Consider the following 18,251-nt stretch of genomic DNA (forward strand, 5'->3'; position numbering starts at 1 on the left):
GGTCCTTACACATTAAACCATCAAATTTTCATTTTACGCGATTAAGTCCTTTTATTTAATCGGGCACTCTAATGACCAAATTAAATCACAAAAATTTCACACATATAAATTCACACTTAATAAACACTGAAAATAATTTTTAAATATTTTTCTAACTCAAATTCGTGGTCCCGAAACCACCATTCTGAATAGAGTCTAAATCAGGCTGTTACACGATGTTTCACTAGCCAATCCATTCCCAATATTAAGTCGAATTCTCCAAAAGGAAGTTCCATCAAATCTGCTAAAAAGATAACTCCTTAAAACTACAATGGCACATCTCTGAACAATTTATCTACCCTTATAGACTGCCCCAATGGACTCAACACAGTAACCTCACTTGCAGTACTCTCAACCAAGATATCCAAAGTCTCAGACACATTACAAGCTATATAGGAATGAGTAGATCCTATGTCTATTAGTGTAGTATAAGGTACATTATAGATTAGATCCTATGTCTATTAGTGCAGTATAAGGTACATTATAGATAAAGAACGTACCCGAGATAATGTCTGGGGCATCACCATCCCTTCGGCGACGTGCAGCATAAACCAGAGCTGGCTGCCTCGCCTCAGTGCGACCAGCACCTCTGCCCGGTGCCCTCTGACCACGACCCAAACCATTACCACCTTTGGCCTTACCACATCCTCTTGATGGCTTCTGAACATCTCTCGGTAGTTAAACAGTACCCATACCAATAGCTTGTATCTGATCGGGCTTCCGTGGACAATCTTTGATACGATACTCCAATGATCAACATTTCAGACATGCCTCAATCATTTTCTAGCACTCGCCCTGATGTCATATCCCACAATCCGCATAGGGCTACTATCCCGTAACAGCAACAGGGGCCCCAACTCTGACTGGCCCATCAACTCTAGCCTTTTTCTTAGGCCGTAGAAATGAACTTGAAGGCTCCGAATCCCTCTTGTTCCTTCCTCTTTCCTTCTCACAGTTCTAGTGCTCAGCGCACTTCACATCCTCGGTGATCTTCGCCTTATCCACTAAAGAAGCAAAATCTCGCTCCCTTTGTGGAGCTATCAGAACCCTTAAACCATCCCTGAGGTGTAACAGTCCGATTTTGACCCTAGTCAGAATAGTGGTTTTGGGACCACAAATTTGAGTTAGAAAAATATTTTAATATCATATTTCATGCTTATTATAAGTGAACTGACATGTGTGAAAGTCTCATGTGAAAATTTAACTGTTTGTATGCTTAATTTGCAAAAAGGACCTAATCGCGTAAAGTGTAAAAGCTGTGTGCTAGATGTTAAAAGTGCCTATTTGACTTGGCTTTATAATTGTGAGGTCCTTATATGGTTATTTGACCAAATTTATGATTAAATGACATTAGTGGACATTCATTGATGGCATATTAATGTTTTAATGCAAGGGTAATATGGTAAAATGCATATTAAAGTAATATTATTATAACAAAACATGAAAAATAAGGCCATTATGTATGTTCATCCACTGAAAATAGAAAAGAAAACCTATGTTTGGAGAGCTTTAAGTTTCGGCACACACAAGGCTTAATTAAGATCAAGAAAAGAGGAATTCAGATTTAGACCAAGGGAAGTCGAAAATTATAGAATAAACGATCGAGTCGACAATTTCGAGTACGAGGTAAGTTCGTACTTAAAACATGATGTTAAGTATTTTTTGATGTTTTGATTATATATACATTGTATATATGTTTGGTTTGGATGAATACGATGATAAATCAATAGTATTTGGCAGTAAGTGTGATTAAAACTAGCTTCGGCTATATGAGGCACTAAGTGTGTGTACTGACTTAGCTTCAGCTAATTGAGATGGCACTAAGTGTGTGGATGTTCAAGGCACGAATAATTTACAGAAAGCCTTAAAATATTTAAACAAAAGGTGAGAATGAAAGTGAATAAGTACGAGAAGATTCAGCTATGTACGATACCTATGTGGTAGATGATACTATGTATGTGAAGCTCATTGATTTGGCGTGAACATATGGATTGTGTTGGTATAGATTTGATAGATGATTTGAGAATTTGTGAGTACTTATGTATTGATGATTTTTGGTACGAACTTACTAAGCTTTTGAAAGCTTACTTTGTGTATGTTTGCATTGTTTTATAGATATCGAAGCTACTACAAGCTCAGGGATCATCAAGGATCATCACCACACTATCGAATCTCATTTTGGTACTTTTGAAAATGTATATTTTTAAAGTATGGCATGTATAGACTAGTGGTTGTTGAATTATGTTTTGTGATGTATATACTTAGCCATGTGATTTGGCTAGTTGGTGTTTAAACTCATAGTTGAAAATGGCTTATGGTATGTGTTGTTAATATGCAATTGTGGTATATTTTATGTTGGCATAAATTGGCAAGGTTGATAAATAGGAAAAATGTTGACATTTTTATGATATAAATGATGAATGTTTTGGTATAAAATTAGCTGAAATGGTTGTACATATATGCTTGTTTCTTTGCTTGTAGGTTGACCCAAATTTGGGTGGCAAATTGGCTATTCAAATGGCCTATTTTTGTCTACATGGGCAGAGACAGGGCGTGTGTCTCAGCCGTGTGCGACACACGGCTATGTTGCACGGTTATGTGTCCTCTGGGCTATCCTACAATTGTAAGTCAGGGCCGAACACAGCCAACGTACACGGGTGTGTGGCTAGCCGTGTGGCCCAAGTTAGACTCGACCACGACCAAGGCACACAAGCGTGTCTTGTAGCTGTGTTATCAAGTCAGTAGTTATGCCCTGTTTTGCCACGGCTTAGAGACACGGACATGTCTAAGATGGTGTGAGGCACACGACCTGTTCATACGGGCGTGTGACCTTTTAAAAGTTGAAAATTTTTATAAGTTCTGAAACTTTCATATGTTATGGAATTGATCCTGAAAGTATGTTTTAGACCTCATACGAACGTTTAAAGTTCACGTTGAACATGAATGATCTATATTTATTGAAATGATAGGATAATTGATATTTGATGGTTTTGATCTGTGTTATGAGTCCGGTAAAGCCTCTTAATCTATTTTGGCGATGGTTACGAGTTAAGGGTGTTACATTTTAATTGGTATCAGAGCTATGGTTTATTCAGTTCTAGGACTGCCATAGCGTTTGTGAGTCTAGCTATGCATGCCATATTTATGAACTGCGATAGTGTGATGAATCCTGACATTGAAATGTGCTTTTATATAACAAATGGATTCCGAAAAAGCTATAGTAGACTATGTTGAAAGCAATGCCCCTACTCTCACGCAAGGGACGGTGCCATCTGATTCTCGACTGGCTACGAGTAGCCGTGATGATGAGGCTAAACAAGCCTTTTATCAGATGATGAATGATTGGTTCACCCAATATGTAACACCCCGAACCCGAGACCATCGCCGGTGTCAGACACGAGGGGTTAACAAGCCAAGTTCACATGTTTTGCCCACCAATTTGGCATTTCCAGTCAGGCTGGAAAACTGCATCACCGTCGCCTTAAAAATCATATCTCGAGTTTCAAAACTCAGAAACTGGTTTCGTAAATTTTCCCTGAATTTAGACTCATATATCCATCCATGGATTTATTTCTAGAATTTTTGGTCGGGCCAATTGGTACAGTTTATTAGTTAAAGTCACCCATGTTACAGGGATCGACTGCTCTGACCTTCTCGCGGTATAACTTGAATATCTCTCTGTACAGGGATTTAATTCTGGTGCCGTTTGTTTCTAATGAAACTAGACTTAAAATGGAATCTTTACATATAAGGTATCTCTCCTAATTCTTTCTGGATAATTTACAGTGAATTTTTAAAGTTGCGACAGGGGACCCAGAAACCATTCTGGCCCTGTTTCACAATAGCTTCAATATCTCTTAACATGTAACTCCTATGATCATTTCGCTTCTTCCATATGAAAATAGACTCATTAAGGTTAATTTACATAGCTTATTCACTATTTAATACCATTCCTACAATTTTGGTGATTTTTCACATTCACGTCACTGCAGCTGGCAGCATCTGTTTTAAGGTAGGTCTTATCTATTTTTGTAGTCTCCATCAACCAACTAGTCTTGCCATACATAGGTTCACATATGATCATTTTAACCATACCAATGGCTGATCATGTGACCAACACTCCCATTTCCGATCCATAATCACATCATGACACCATATATATACATTCAAACCACAAATAGTCTAAGTTCATGCTTCCTTTTACGAGCCATTTTCGCATGGCCGTATACATATACATCGCCACATTTTTAAACCAACAAGGGTAGTCCTATACATGCCATTTCAAAGTTCAACCAAAATTTATACCAAAATAGAGGCGTGGATAGTGTGGATGACTTCGACTTTATTGATCCCGAATCCGTTTGCTATCGGCGAAATCTATAAAACAGAGAGCCAAAGCAACGGGTAAGCATTTTATGCTTAGTAAGTCTCAAGGAATATAATCAGCTTTAATTAAAGCAATACATTCACATAACCAAATGCATCATTTCATTAATGCACATTCACATAATCATACTTACTTCACCATCCCAACACTTATGTTCATACACAAATAACGGCTTCATTAAGGCCGATAACTCGCTCCATCATAGGAGCGGATATTCATACGCTCTTACTCCTAGCGCATAAAGCACACACCGCACTTACCTTGTCATTGGGAAATTTCACAAGTGCATTAGCTGAAATTTTCCAGCAAGCTTATAATTTTCAAATCACATACCTTCGGAGTTTAACCGACGTTGCTACTCGTTCAATCGCCGGGACATAGCCGGTTATGGTAACCCGCACCAAGGCCTCACGGGACTTAACCCGGATATCACGATTTGGACAAATGCCTTTGGGTCTTAGCCGGATTTAACAACTTGCACGAATGCCTTGGTCTTAGCCGGATATAGCTACTAGCACAATTGCCTTGGTCTTAACCGGATATAATTTTCAGCATAATTGTCTTGGGGCTTAGCCGGATATCATTCAATTTCTCATGCACACATACATCAATAATCATTGGACATACATATTTCATTTTCCTTACTAAGGCTCAAACACAATTATAATCATTAGCATATTCGCCTTCGGGACTTAGCCCGGGTGGAATTCAAATACTCATACACACATAATCAATAATCATACACATCCATATTTCATCTCACATAATTCAAGTAAGGTCACTTCTTGAGGACTTACCTCGGATGTTGTCGAACGGCTTTTACGGCTATTCGATCATTTTTTCCTTCCCCTTGTCCAATTGTGGACCTCTTAGCTCTTGAGCTAATTCAAACAAATTCAATTTATTAAAACCTCATTGTGCTAGCTTATGGCCGAATATGACAAGGAATTTAAATGGTCATATGGCCACTCTTTAGCTTGAATACACAATGGTCATGCACATTTTATACTACATCAAGCAATTCAATACAATTTATTTGAGCATCAAGGAAATGCTAAGGCCTTCAATAGGCTACCCAAGGCCGAATATTCATGTACATGTTGAGGCCAATTATGCACTTAATACCTCACAAAAACAGCATGCATTTTACTAGTTAATGCTTTGCATATTGTGGCTCAAAACTTATAATATAGCATCAAGCACTTATATGTGTGCTAGGCCGATTTGTGCTTGCAATTTCACAATTATTCTTCAACATCTTCTTCTTTAAACAAACTTATTCATCACTTCCTTCATAACCAAAACATCATGTGCAAACATATATATACATATATGAGCATGGTCAATTTCAAGGTGTCCATAGCCATCCAAAACACAAATTTTAACTAACATGCAAGAAGCATGAACCATACTCATGAATGCATCATGGCGAATATGACAATCATGCTCCTTTTCAACTTCAATCATGATAAAACAAAAGAAAGCTCAAAATCTTACTCAAGAGTAGACAATCCATCATTGCATGCATCATCATCAAGCTTCACACTTAGCATGCAATGGCTTTATCACCATAACAACTTTGGCCAAATACCATTTCCATGGCTTAACAAAGATTTGAGCGATGGCTAACATGCACATCAAGTTAGCAACCAAAACATGCATGAAACTCCTAACACAACCTCATACATACCTTAATCTTGATGCAAACTTAGCCAAATCTCCTTCTAGATCTCTTCCAAACCAAGCATGAAGCAAAAATCCTCCTTCTTCCTTAGTTTTGGCTCAAAGAAAGGATGAACAAAATTTTTTCTTTCCTTCTCTACAACTCACGGCAATGGGGGATTACCATACTCACACACATTTTTTTCATTTTTTATCACCCATACACCTTTGTTTATTATTTCACCCTAATGCACCAACAAAACATGTTTCATGACATGTTTAGCCCATCCTCCTTGTCATGGCCGGCCACCACCTATAAAGGGGAATTTGACATGCAAGTCCATTATTTTGCATGCATGCTTTAATTAGTCATCACACATTTCCTATCATACTTTCAAAGTTCATTACTAAGTCCTTTCTTGTGGAATTCACCCTTATAACACTAAATCAATCATCATAAAATGTCATACATGAGCACACACATATTATAGGCATCAAAATAAATTTTTAATTATTTTTATGCCTCGGTTTTGTGGTCCCGAGACCACCTTCCGACTAGGGTCAATTTTGGGCTGTCACACAATATATCGAACCAATCCAGCTTTACAACAACCTCCACCTCCGGTTAATCCTCCTCAAACTCCTGTTATGCCACCAGTGAATCCGGTTCAGTTAAGTAGACCACCAGTCGATAAGATTAGAAAACATGGGGCTGACAAGTTTCTAGCTACAACGAGTGATGATGCTGAAAAAGTCGAGTTCTGGTTAGAGAATACGATAAGAGTGTTTGATGAATTGTCTTTGAGTCCAGAAGAATGCATTAAATGTGTTGTTTCCCTTTTGAGAGATGCGACGTACCATTGGTGGAAGACTTTGACATCTGTGGTTCCGAGTGAACGGGTTACTTGGGATTTCTTTCAAACTAAATTTTGAAAGAAATATATCACTCAGAGATTCATTGATCAGAAACGTAAAGAGTTTCTTGAGCTTAAACAAGGCCGTATGTCTGTCATATAATACGAGCGAGAATTTGTAAGGTTAAGTCAGTATGCTCACGAATGTGTATCTACAGAAGCAATAATATGCAAATGATTTGAGGATGGCTTAAACGAAGATATTCTTCTGTTAGTCGGGATTCTGAAAATCAAAGAATTCATTGTACTTGTGGAACGAGCATGTAAAGCTAAAGATCTTGGGAAAGAGAAAAAAAAAAAGCTGATTTTGAAGCTAGAGAGGTACGAAAGAGATCATCGGGCAAATTGTTTCAATCTGGATCAAAGAAGTTTAGAGATGATAGCAGTCGTTCAAAGACTAGTGTGGGATATTCAAATAGAGATTGTGTTAGATCGCAATCAAATTTCAAATCTTCAGCTACATCTGTTGCTAGTGTTGATAATGCAAAGAATGAAAAGCCTGAGTGTGATCAATGTGGAAGATGACATTTTGAAGAATGCTAAGGAAAAAGTAATAGCCGAGCTTGTTATAGTTGTGGTTCAAGAAATCATTTTATAAAAGATTGCCCAGATTTAGCTGAAAAAGATAATGTTCAAAATTCGAGGCAGAGTGGTAATGCTTCTCGTGGTAGACCTTTCAGAAATTTGGGAAATATAAGCAGTAGTCAAAGAGGAGCAAAAGACATAACTATTAGTTTTGAGGCTCGTGCACCTACTAGAGCCTATGCTATCTGAGCTCGTGAGGAAGCTTCATCGCCAGATGTGATTACGAGTACATTTACTCTCTATGATACTTATGTGATTGCTTTGATAAACCCTGGATAGACATATTTGTACATATGCATGAACTTAGTGAACAGTAAGACTTTGCCTGTAGAGTCTACTAAATTGGTAATTAGAGTTTCAAACCCCCTAGGCAAATGTGTTCTGGTTGATAAAGAATGCAAGAATTGTCCGTTAATGTTTCGAGGCACTTGTTTTCCTACTAATCTGATCTTGTTAACTTTTGATGAATTTGATATAATTTTGGGTATGGATTGGTTAAGTTTGCATGATGCTGTTGTGAACTGCAAACGGAAAACTATTGATTTGAGATGCAAGAATGATAAAATAGTCAGAATTGAATCTAGTGATTTGAATGAATTGCCTGCTGTAATATCTTCGATGAAAGCTTTAAATATTATGAGAAAGTGTTGTGAAGCTTATTTTGCATATGTGATTGATTCGAGAGTTTCAAAAAAGAAAGTTGAATTAGTGCCTATTGTGTGTGAGTTCCCTAATGTATTTCCTGAAGAACTTCTGGGATTACCTTTGGTTAGAGAGGTAGAATTTGGTATTGAATTGGTACCTGGTACTACTCCGGTTTCAATAGCTCCGTATAGAATGGCTCCGACGGAGTTAAAAGAATTAAAGTCTCAGTTGCAAGAGTTGACCGATAGAGGATTTGCCAGACCTAGTTTCTCACCTTGGGGTGCTTTGGTTCTATTTAAGAAAAATAAAGATAGTACGATGAGAATGTGTATCAATTATTGATAAACCGTAATTTATACATATTTTTATCCCATGCTTAGCATAATTTTGGATGAATTATCCTTAGATTTGGTGAATTTGATGCTCCTAATCCTTTAATTTCATGTTTTATACTTAGGTGAGCATAGGAGAGTAAAAAGAGCGAGAAACAAGCCAAAAACGGAGAAAATGGGTCAACGTGGGAAATCAACATGGCCTGGACTTCCTCACACGGGTAGTTCACATGCTCGTGTCCATTCAACAGACTCGGACACAGGTTGAAGCACTTGCATATGGGCGTGTCACATGGGCGTGTCCCTGTTGAGCCCAAGTCTAGTCCTATTCAGAAAAGGCCACTCTTGAGGGTTTTGAAGCATTCTAAAGCCTATATAAACACCCCAGAAGATACCTAGAAGAGGGACACAGAGTAGGAGGCAAGGAATTACTCAAAGAAAGCTGATTGATCCATCTCAGAAGCTAGATTATCCTTCAAGACTGAAGATCTCCCCTCAATTTCCTTCAGAAGTTTTTGGGTTTTCTTTATATTTTGTTATCATTATTCTTATGAGATGTTTTCTTTTACGCTTATGAACTAAATCCCTTAAATACCTAAGGGGAATGAAACCTAAGATGGAGCTTGTTATTATTTTCTGAATTATATGATAAATATTTGACTTGTTCTTAATTATGAGTTCTTAATTCTTGCTTTAATATTCCAGAATATTAATTCAAGTATTGATGTGCTTATTCAGAGGAGTACAAGTCCCTGTCTAAGAGTAGATCTAGCATAATTAAGTGGAGTTGATTGCACGCCTAAACATAGGGTGACATAATTTTGCCGAATTAGGGTGAAACCTAATAAAAGAATCCATAGATCGAGTTAATGCAACACTAGGGGTCTTAATTAGAAAGAGATTTCAATTAATCAACCTAGGGTTAGATGTTGTTAGTCTTGAGAGAGATAATAATATAACTTAGGGATTTCTACGGATCAAGTCAAGTGAATAAATCGTTTGATTCAGAGTCAATAACAAGTGAAGTCTAGGTGGATTTTTCCCTTAGGTATTGTCCAAATCATTCAGTTTTTCCAAAAGTTATTTCCCTAATTTACTTTCTGTGCATTCTTAGTTAAGTAATTAATTTCGATAAAACAAACCCCTTTATTTAGGCTAGATAATAGAAAGAGAGTTAATACTAGTACTTTTAGTTTCTTTGGGTTCGACATCCCAGTCTTGCCATAAGCTATACTACTGTTCAATATGGTGCGCTTGCCGTTGTTGTGATAATAGTTAGTTTTCAAGAACAGGCATTCATAAATTATAAAACTTATCACGATTCACATCACATCAAGTTTTTGGCGCCGTTGCCGGGGAACTAAGATATTAGGAACACTTAATTTTTATTACTTTAGCCATTTATTTTATTGCAATTTATATTTTTTTTATTTTTGTTACTAAATTTTCTTTTTCCTTCTAGCGGGTTTTTATAGTTTATGACTAGAAGAAACCCATCAGGACCATTACTTTTTGATAGTGAATTGAACACATAGCTCACAGAAACTAAAGAGAAATAAGGCGAAGCTTAAGATACATAGAGGAAGGGCAAGAGGATGATATTCAGACCACAGCCGAGGAGATGGCTGCAAATCAGGAAAATTTGCTACCTCCTGCGATTGCTGCCAATCCAGTAAATCAGAATCCTGCTCCACGCACTATGTATGATTATGCTAAACCTAATTTAACAGGAACTGAGTCAAGTATAGTTAGGCATGCTATTGCTGCAAATAATTTTGAACTGAAACCCAACACAATTTAAATGATCCAACGATTTGTTCAGTTTGATGGCTTTCAGGATGAGGATCCAAACACTCACTTAGCGAATTTTCTGGAATTCTGCGACACGTTTAAAATCAATGGCATTTCTAATGATGCCATTGCCTTCGGATATTTCCCTTTTCATTAAGGAATAAGGCTAAACAGTGGTTGAACTCGTTACCATGACGGTCAATCACTACTTGGGAACAAATGACTAAAAAATTCTTACTTAAATATTTTCCACCAGCTAAAATGGCTAAGTTGAGGAATGACATCTCTTCTTTTGTGCAAATGGACCTCGAAACAGTCTATGATGCATGGGAGAGATACAAGGATCTTTTGAGAAGGTGCCCTCACCATGGATTACCACTCTGGCTAAAAGTTCAAACTTTTCACAATGGCCTGAATCCTTCGACTAGACAGATGATTGATGCAGCTGCTGGTGGGACTATCAATAATAAGACACCTGAGGAGGCTTATGAATTTATAAAAGAGATGTCACTGAATAATTATCAGTGGCAAGTCATGAGGATAAAGGCAACAAAAGCAGTCGGCGCTTTTAACGTCGACTCGGTCACCATGCTTTCTAATCAGGTAGAACTTTTGAATAGAAAAATTGATGGTTTACTTGGTTCTTCACAAGTTCACCCAGTAATGCAATACAATACAAGTGGAGGAGGAACGAGCAATTCAAAACACCCACCTTATGGCCACAACATGGAAAATGAGCAGTTAAATTATATGGGTAATAATCATCGACCTCAAAATAATCCTTATAGTAACACTTACAATGCAGGATAGAGGAGACACCAAAATTTCTCATGGGGATACCAAGGGAATCAGAGACCACCACCCCCTCCAGGCTTCCAACAACAACCTTACCAGCAAGAGAAAAAGCTGAACCTTGAGGAGATGATGTTAAAATTTATTTCAGTAGCGGAAACTCATTTTCAGAACACTAAAACTGCACTTAAAAATCAGTAAGCATCGATCCAAGGACTTGAGAATCAAATTGGGCAGCTGGCTAAGATGATTTCAGAAAGACCACCAGAAAGTCTACCTAAAAACACCGAACCCAATACAAAAGAGCATGTAAAAGCAGTTACACTAAGGATTGGGAAAGTGTTAGCTGAATTTGAAAAGACACCATCATAAGAAGTTGACAGAAACAAAGGAGAGGAGGTAAAACCCGAGCACAATGAGAATCCGATGCCAAAGGAATATACACCACCAATCCCATATCCAGCAAAGTTGAAGAAAAACCGTATGGATGCACAATTTGGTAAATTTCTTGAACTTTTTAAACAATTGCATATTAACTTACCTTTTGTTGAAGCTATATCACAGATGCCTACATATGCAAAATTTTTAAAGGAGCTTCTAACAAACAAAAGGAAGTTTGAAGACCTATTTATAGTGGAACTTAATGAGGAGTGCTCAGCCATACTCCAAAATAAACTACCAACCAAACTTAAAGATCCAAGAAGTTTTACTATTCCCTTCTTAATTGGTAGTTTGAATGTCGATAAGGCACTAGCTGACTTAGGCGCTAGCATTAATTTGATGCCATATAAAATGTTTAATCAACTTGGTCTTGGGGAACCTAAACCCACTAGGATGAGCATTCAATTAGCTGATAGATCTGTTAAATATCCTAGGGGAATTATCGAGGACGTACTTGTAAAAGTAGATAAATTTATATTCCCTGTTGATTTCGTTGTGCTTGACATGGATAAGGATGTTGAATTACCTTTGATAAATGCCAAATTATACATATCTATGCCCTAAATACTTAGTATATTTATGGATGTTTACTACTAGATTTGTGGATTTTGGTGCTCTTAATCCGGTTATTTCATGTTTTGTACTCAGGAGAGCACCAAGAGTCAAAAGGAGCCAAAAACGAGCTAAAAAGGGACAAAACAGACCAAATCGAGAAGACCACACTGCCTAAGCCTTTCCACACAGGCTACTTACATGCCCGTGTCCTTCGAGGGTGTCGACCAAGGCTCTCACGATTTACACGGCCTGGCCATTGACCCACATGGCCGTGTGCAATTTAACGGATCGAACACGGCCTGGCAATCACGTCACACGACTGTGGTACACGGGCGTGTCCCTTTTTCAAAGAGTTGTATTTTACACGGAAAAGGATATTTAGAGAGGAAGAAAGATAATCCAAAGCCTATATAAACACCCTAAGTGTGACCTAATGAGGGGCCTCTTCCAGAACTTTTCTGGAATACAGAACCACACGCCAGGAATTACTTGAAGGAAGCCAGGCGATCCATCCCAAAAGCCAGAGCTACTCCAAGACTGAAGATCTCTCTCAGAATTCCTTCAGGGGTTTTAGAGTTTTGTTTATGTTTTGTTATTTTTATACTTTTGAGATGTATTCTTATTTAGTCATAAACTAAACCCCTAAATACCTAAGGGGAATGAAACCTAAGACGAATCTTGTTATTATTTTCTGAATCGTATGATAAATATTTAACTTGTTTTTAATTATGTGTTCTTAATTCTTGTTTTGATATCTCAGGATACTAATTCAAGACACGCTCTATAATAGCCCAAAATTAGGTCTAGTTGGAACAGAGGTTTCGGGACCACAAAATTTGAGAGATAAATAATTATTTTATGATTATTTTGAGGTCTATGATATGATTTCATGATTTTGTGAAAATTTCGTGAAGAAATTCTATGCATAAAGTGCTCAATTTGAAGTTAGGGACTAAATTGAATAAGTTGTAAAACTTGCATTCTAGAAGTTTCTAGTATGAAATTGCTTTGAAATATTAATTAGGAGGTCTTAAATAGCAATTTGACCAATTTCTAAGTGATGGACAAAAATTGGACATGGATGGAATTTTTGAAAGTTTAGTAAGGAAGGGCATTTTGGTCATTTGGTAATTAAAAGAAATAAAATGGGAAAATAAAGCCAAAATTTACTCATCTTTTTCATGGAGGCTGAAATTAGCATGGGGGAAACCATGGCTAGGGTTTTCAAGCTTTCCAAGCTCAATAGTAAGTCTGTTCTAATCCCGTTTTTCAAGTTCTTTACATTTTTGGAATCCTGGTAATTTAATTAAGCTTATTCTAGCAATAATTTAAGCTAGGGTTCATATTTGGAAAAATACTCATAGGTGAAATGTGTTTATTTTGCTATTTTATGATAGAATATAAGGTTTTAAATTATGTTAGACAACTTGTGCTACTCGGTTTTGAGTGAAAACGAGTAAAAGGGCTTAATCGGTAAAAATACCTAATAGTCATAAGTATATGTTAGAGTGAGAATTTGATGTTGCCATAGAAGAGAAAAGTGATCAACATGTCATAAAACATAAGAATAAGGGATGAAGTTTAATTCCCGAGCCTAGGGGCAAAAGTGTAAATATGCAAAAGTTTAGGGGCAAAATTGTAATTTTTCCAAAGTTTGAGTTAAGGACTGTTTTGAATAGTAGATTAATTAAATAAGTAAAATATGATGTTTTAGATCCCGAAAAATAAGATTTGAACCTAGAATGAGAGAAAAATCAAAAATTAGAAAAGTTGGTAAAATGATCGTTTTAGTATCGAGATAAGTTCATATGTATAATAAGCATTAATTTATGCATGTTTCAATGTAAAATTGATATATTTATTATAATTTTCGAGGTGTTGAAAGTATGTAAGTTGGTATGATAATAATACTGACAATAATGTTGTAATTTATATTTGAAAGTTAAATTTAGTGAATTAATTGAATTATGTTAAATTAAATGATTATGGTGCCAAGTTTATGAATTGATTTAAAAATATGTCTATGGTACATGAAGTGCATTGAATTATCATACATAAATGTGATTTCTATGATTATGGATATTATGGGAAATAGTAAGTTCATATGATTTTAATATGGCAATGTGTAATTTAATATTATTGCCTTGATATTAAATGAGATGTAAGTTTATATGTAAGTAATACATCAATATTACTTGTATTATGATATTTTATAATAATATTGGAAATATGTTTGTGGATAATTACTTGATTGGTGAAATTGTTGGAAAAGAGAGAGAAATCCCGGTTGAACCTTCAGAAAGATTGGATGATGCATATAGTATGTAGCTAGTCACATGTATGGTGCTGAGTGCACATCATGTGTACAAGAGAGCTACAAGACATTATGATGTAACTAGGTCGCATGGGTGATACTATGTGTACACCATGTAGACAAGAGAGCTACGGGATATATGTAGCTAGGTCGCATGCGTGGTTCCAGGTGAAGGACACCATGTAGACAAGAGAGCTACGAGATAAATTAGCTAGGTTACATGGGTGGTACTGAGTGTTCAACATGTGTACAAGAGAGCCGAACTATATGATGGGTGGAGCTATGTGCTGAAACCACCAAGTATCGAGGATTGGTCCGAAGTGTTCAACGGGAGACTCTCTATGTATTGCTTTGTGAGTTTTGTGATGAATAAGTGCATGAACTTGGTTATGTGAATGATGTGTTCATTAAGTGGCCAGGATGTGGTAAGGTTATAAACAAGTAAGTTATACATGAGGATGATTTTATGGTGACCTTGTGATCATGGGCCTATACTTGTGATGTATGAAATGTGGTGAAAATGATTTGTGATATGTATGTTAAAATGAGGTTAATACAAAGAAAGTGTGAAAGAGTGAATTAGCAATAAAACTGTTTTAGACAGTAGCAGTGATGTGATTTTGAAAAATCACCAAAAATAGTAGAAATTGAATCAGAGACTGAATGAGATATCAAATTAAATCTTAATGAGTCTATTTTCATATAAAATAAATAGAGAAAGAAAATGATTTCTATATTTTGATATATTTTTGTTTTTGTGAGACTGGTTTAGAATGATTATGTGATCCCCTGTTCGGACTTTGGAAAATCACAAAAATTTGGATAAAAATAATTAGAGGCTTAAAATTATATTTTTAAAATCCCTAGTGAGTCTATTTTCAATATAAATCAACAAGAATATTATCTGATTTCTGTATTGTGAGATATTAATTTTTAGTGAAGAGTGGTCAGAACTGTCAGAATGTGAAACAGGGGAAATTTTAATGAATAAACTGTACTAATTTGCTAAACCAAAAATTATGAAAATTTTATGGTGCAAAGATATGTGAGTCCAGTTTTAGGGGAAATTTATAGATCTTAATTTGGAGCTCTGTAGCTCGAATTATAAATAAGTAAGTGACTATAACTTGTGTGGATAGTTTGATGTGAGCATTTATTAGTAAATTGTGAAATCGTACTTACAAGAATGCTATATACATTAAGGATGTGGAATGGAAAGGAGGAGGAGGAAAATAAATATATGTGGAATACATGGAAACTATGGTATATGAAATATTGATAAAATGAAATAAATGATATGTGTTTATAAGAAAACAGAAAGAGAATGATATGTATCATGACATGTATATATATATGACTAGTCTCAATGTAATGCTTGTAGGGTATGGAGTTGAATTAAAATGTTTTAGGAAAACATGTTATTTGCGCATCTGAATTGTGATATTTTATAAAGATATGATCTAGTTTTAAATATGAATTCTTGATGATTAAGCTGAAGATATTTGGTAAGATTATAATCTTGGTATAAATGTATAAGTGGTACTATAATAAACAAGGTAAAATGAGTATGAGAGACACATGTATGATGATATACAAATGCTATGTTTGTGGTTTAATTGAGAATATTTAATCATAAATGAATACCATGTTATATGCTTTTGATTTTGTATAAGTGTGTAAGAGATTAAAGTTGACCAAAGCTTGGAAAATAGCCTAGGTATATTCCACACAGGCAGAGGCACAACCATGTGTCTCAGCCGTGTATGGAACACGACTTTGGGACACGGGTGTATGGAGCCTTAAAGCATGAAATTTCCAAGATTTTTGTAAGTTCTCGGTTTAGTCCCAAACCCTTTCTAAAGTATGTTTTGGGCTTCGTAGACTCAAATAAGTGACTATGTGTAAGTGAATGAACGTTTTGAAATATGAATGAAATTTTATGGCCCGTATTTTAGTTTAATGTTTGTATGTTTGTCCAGTAATGCCTCATACCTTATCCCGACCTCGGGTACGGGTAAAGGGTATTACACGCTCTTATTCAGAGGAGGAATAGACCCTATCTAAGAGTACATTTGCCATAATTAAGCGGAGTTGATTACGCGCCTAGAAATAGGGTGACAAGATTTTGCCGGATTAGGGTGAAACTTAATAAGGGGGTCCATAGATCGAGTTAATGCAACCCTAGAGTGTTAATTAGAGAAAAGTCTCCGTTATTCAATTTAGGGATTAGAAGTTATTAGTCTTGAATAGGGATAATAACATAACTTAGGGATCTCTACGGAACAAGTTGAATGAATAAATCGTTCGATTCGGAGCCAGAATAACAAGTAAAGTCTAGGTGGATTTTTCCTTAGGTATTGTCTCAAGTCAATCGATTTTCCCAAAACCAATTCCCCAATTCTTTTCACTGTGTGTTCTTAGTTTAAATAATTAGTTAATTAAAACAAACCCTTTTATTCTTAGGCTAGATAATAAAAAGATAGTTATTACTAGTACTTTTGGTTCCCTTGGGTACGATATCCCGGTCTTGCCATTACTATACTATTGTTCGATAGGTGCGCTTGCCTTTTCGTCGTGATAATAGTTAGTCTAGGTTTGATCTTCATTATAAATATTTATTACTTGTTACGAATCACGCGATCAAGTTTTTGACGCTGTTTCCGGGGAACTAAAATATTAGGAACACTAAATTTTTATTACTTTAGCCATTTATTTTTCTTGCAATTTTATTTTATTTTATTATTTATTAATTTACTTTTCCTCTCTCTTGGCAGGTTTTTATAGTTTATGACTAGAAGAAACCCGTCGGGACCATTACTTTTTGACGAAGAAATCGATCATACAATTCGTAAAAATCAAAGAGAAATAAGGCGTAGCTTACGATACACGGAAAACGAGCAAGAATAAGATACTCAAACCCCAACCGACGAGATGGCTGAAAACCAAAGCAATCAGCTACCTCCTTCTATTGCTGCTAATCAAAATCCTGCTCCACGTACTATGTATGATTATGCTAAACCTTCTTTAACAGGAACTGAATCTAACATAATTAGACCTACTGTAGCTGCAAATACTTTTGAATTAAAACCTAACACTATTCAGATGATATAGTAGTTTGTTCAGTTTGATGTTTTGCAGGATGAAGATCCCAACGCTCACTTAGCAAATTTCCTGTAATTTTGCAATACATTCAAAATTAATGGCATTTCTGATGATGTCATTAGTCTTCGGTTATTTCCCTTTTCACTGAAAAAAAGCTAAACAGTAGTTGAACTCGTTACCGCGAGGGTCTATCACTACTTGGGAACAAATGACTGAGAAATTTTTACTAAAATATTTTCCGCTGGCTAAAACGGCTAAATTATGTAATGATATCTCTTCTTTTGTGCAGATGGATTTAGAAACACTTTACGATGCATGAGAGAGATACAAGGGCTTACTAAGAAGGTGCCCTCACCATGGGTTACCGCTTTGGCTTCAAGTACAAACATTCCACAATGGCCTGAATCCCTCGACTCGGCAGATGGTTGACGCAGATGCTGGTGGAACCATCAACAATAAAACACCGGAAGATGCCTATGAATTTATAGAGGAGATGTCACTAAATAACTATCAGTGGCAAGTTATGAGGACTAAGCCAACAAAAACAGCCGGCGTTTATAACATCGATTCAATCACCATGCTCTCTAATCAGGTAGAACTTCTCAATAAAAAGATTGATGGCTTACTTGGTTCTACGCAGGTACATCCAGTAATGAGGTGTGACTCAAGTGGCGGAGGTGTGCATACAGAAT

At 36.2% G+C, this 18,251-nt stretch overlaps 2 non-coding genes across 2 annotated transcripts; both read right to left on the bottom strand.

Moving 5' to 3' along the window:
- Positions 1-10,622: 10,622 nt before the first annotated feature.
- On the bottom strand, positions 10,623-10,729 carry LOC128287366 (small nucleolar RNA R71). The gene has a single exon (XR_008278066.1). It is a non-coding gene; the product is annotated as a small nucleolar RNA R71 (small nucleolar RNA).
- Positions 10,730-17,815: 7,086 nt separating this feature from the next.
- On the bottom strand, positions 17,816-17,922 carry LOC128287631 (small nucleolar RNA R71). Its single transcript, XR_008278330.1, has one exon. It is a non-coding gene; the product is annotated as a small nucleolar RNA R71 (small nucleolar RNA).
- Positions 17,923-18,251: the final 329 nt, after the last annotated feature.

Source organism: Gossypium arboreum, chromosome 13, assembly GCF_025698485.1.
Source record: "Gossypium arboreum isolate Shixiya-1 chromosome 13, ASM2569848v2, whole genome shotgun sequence".
In the NCBI taxonomy this organism is placed as follows: domain Eukaryota; kingdom Viridiplantae; phylum Streptophyta; class Magnoliopsida; order Malvales; family Malvaceae; genus Gossypium; species Gossypium arboreum.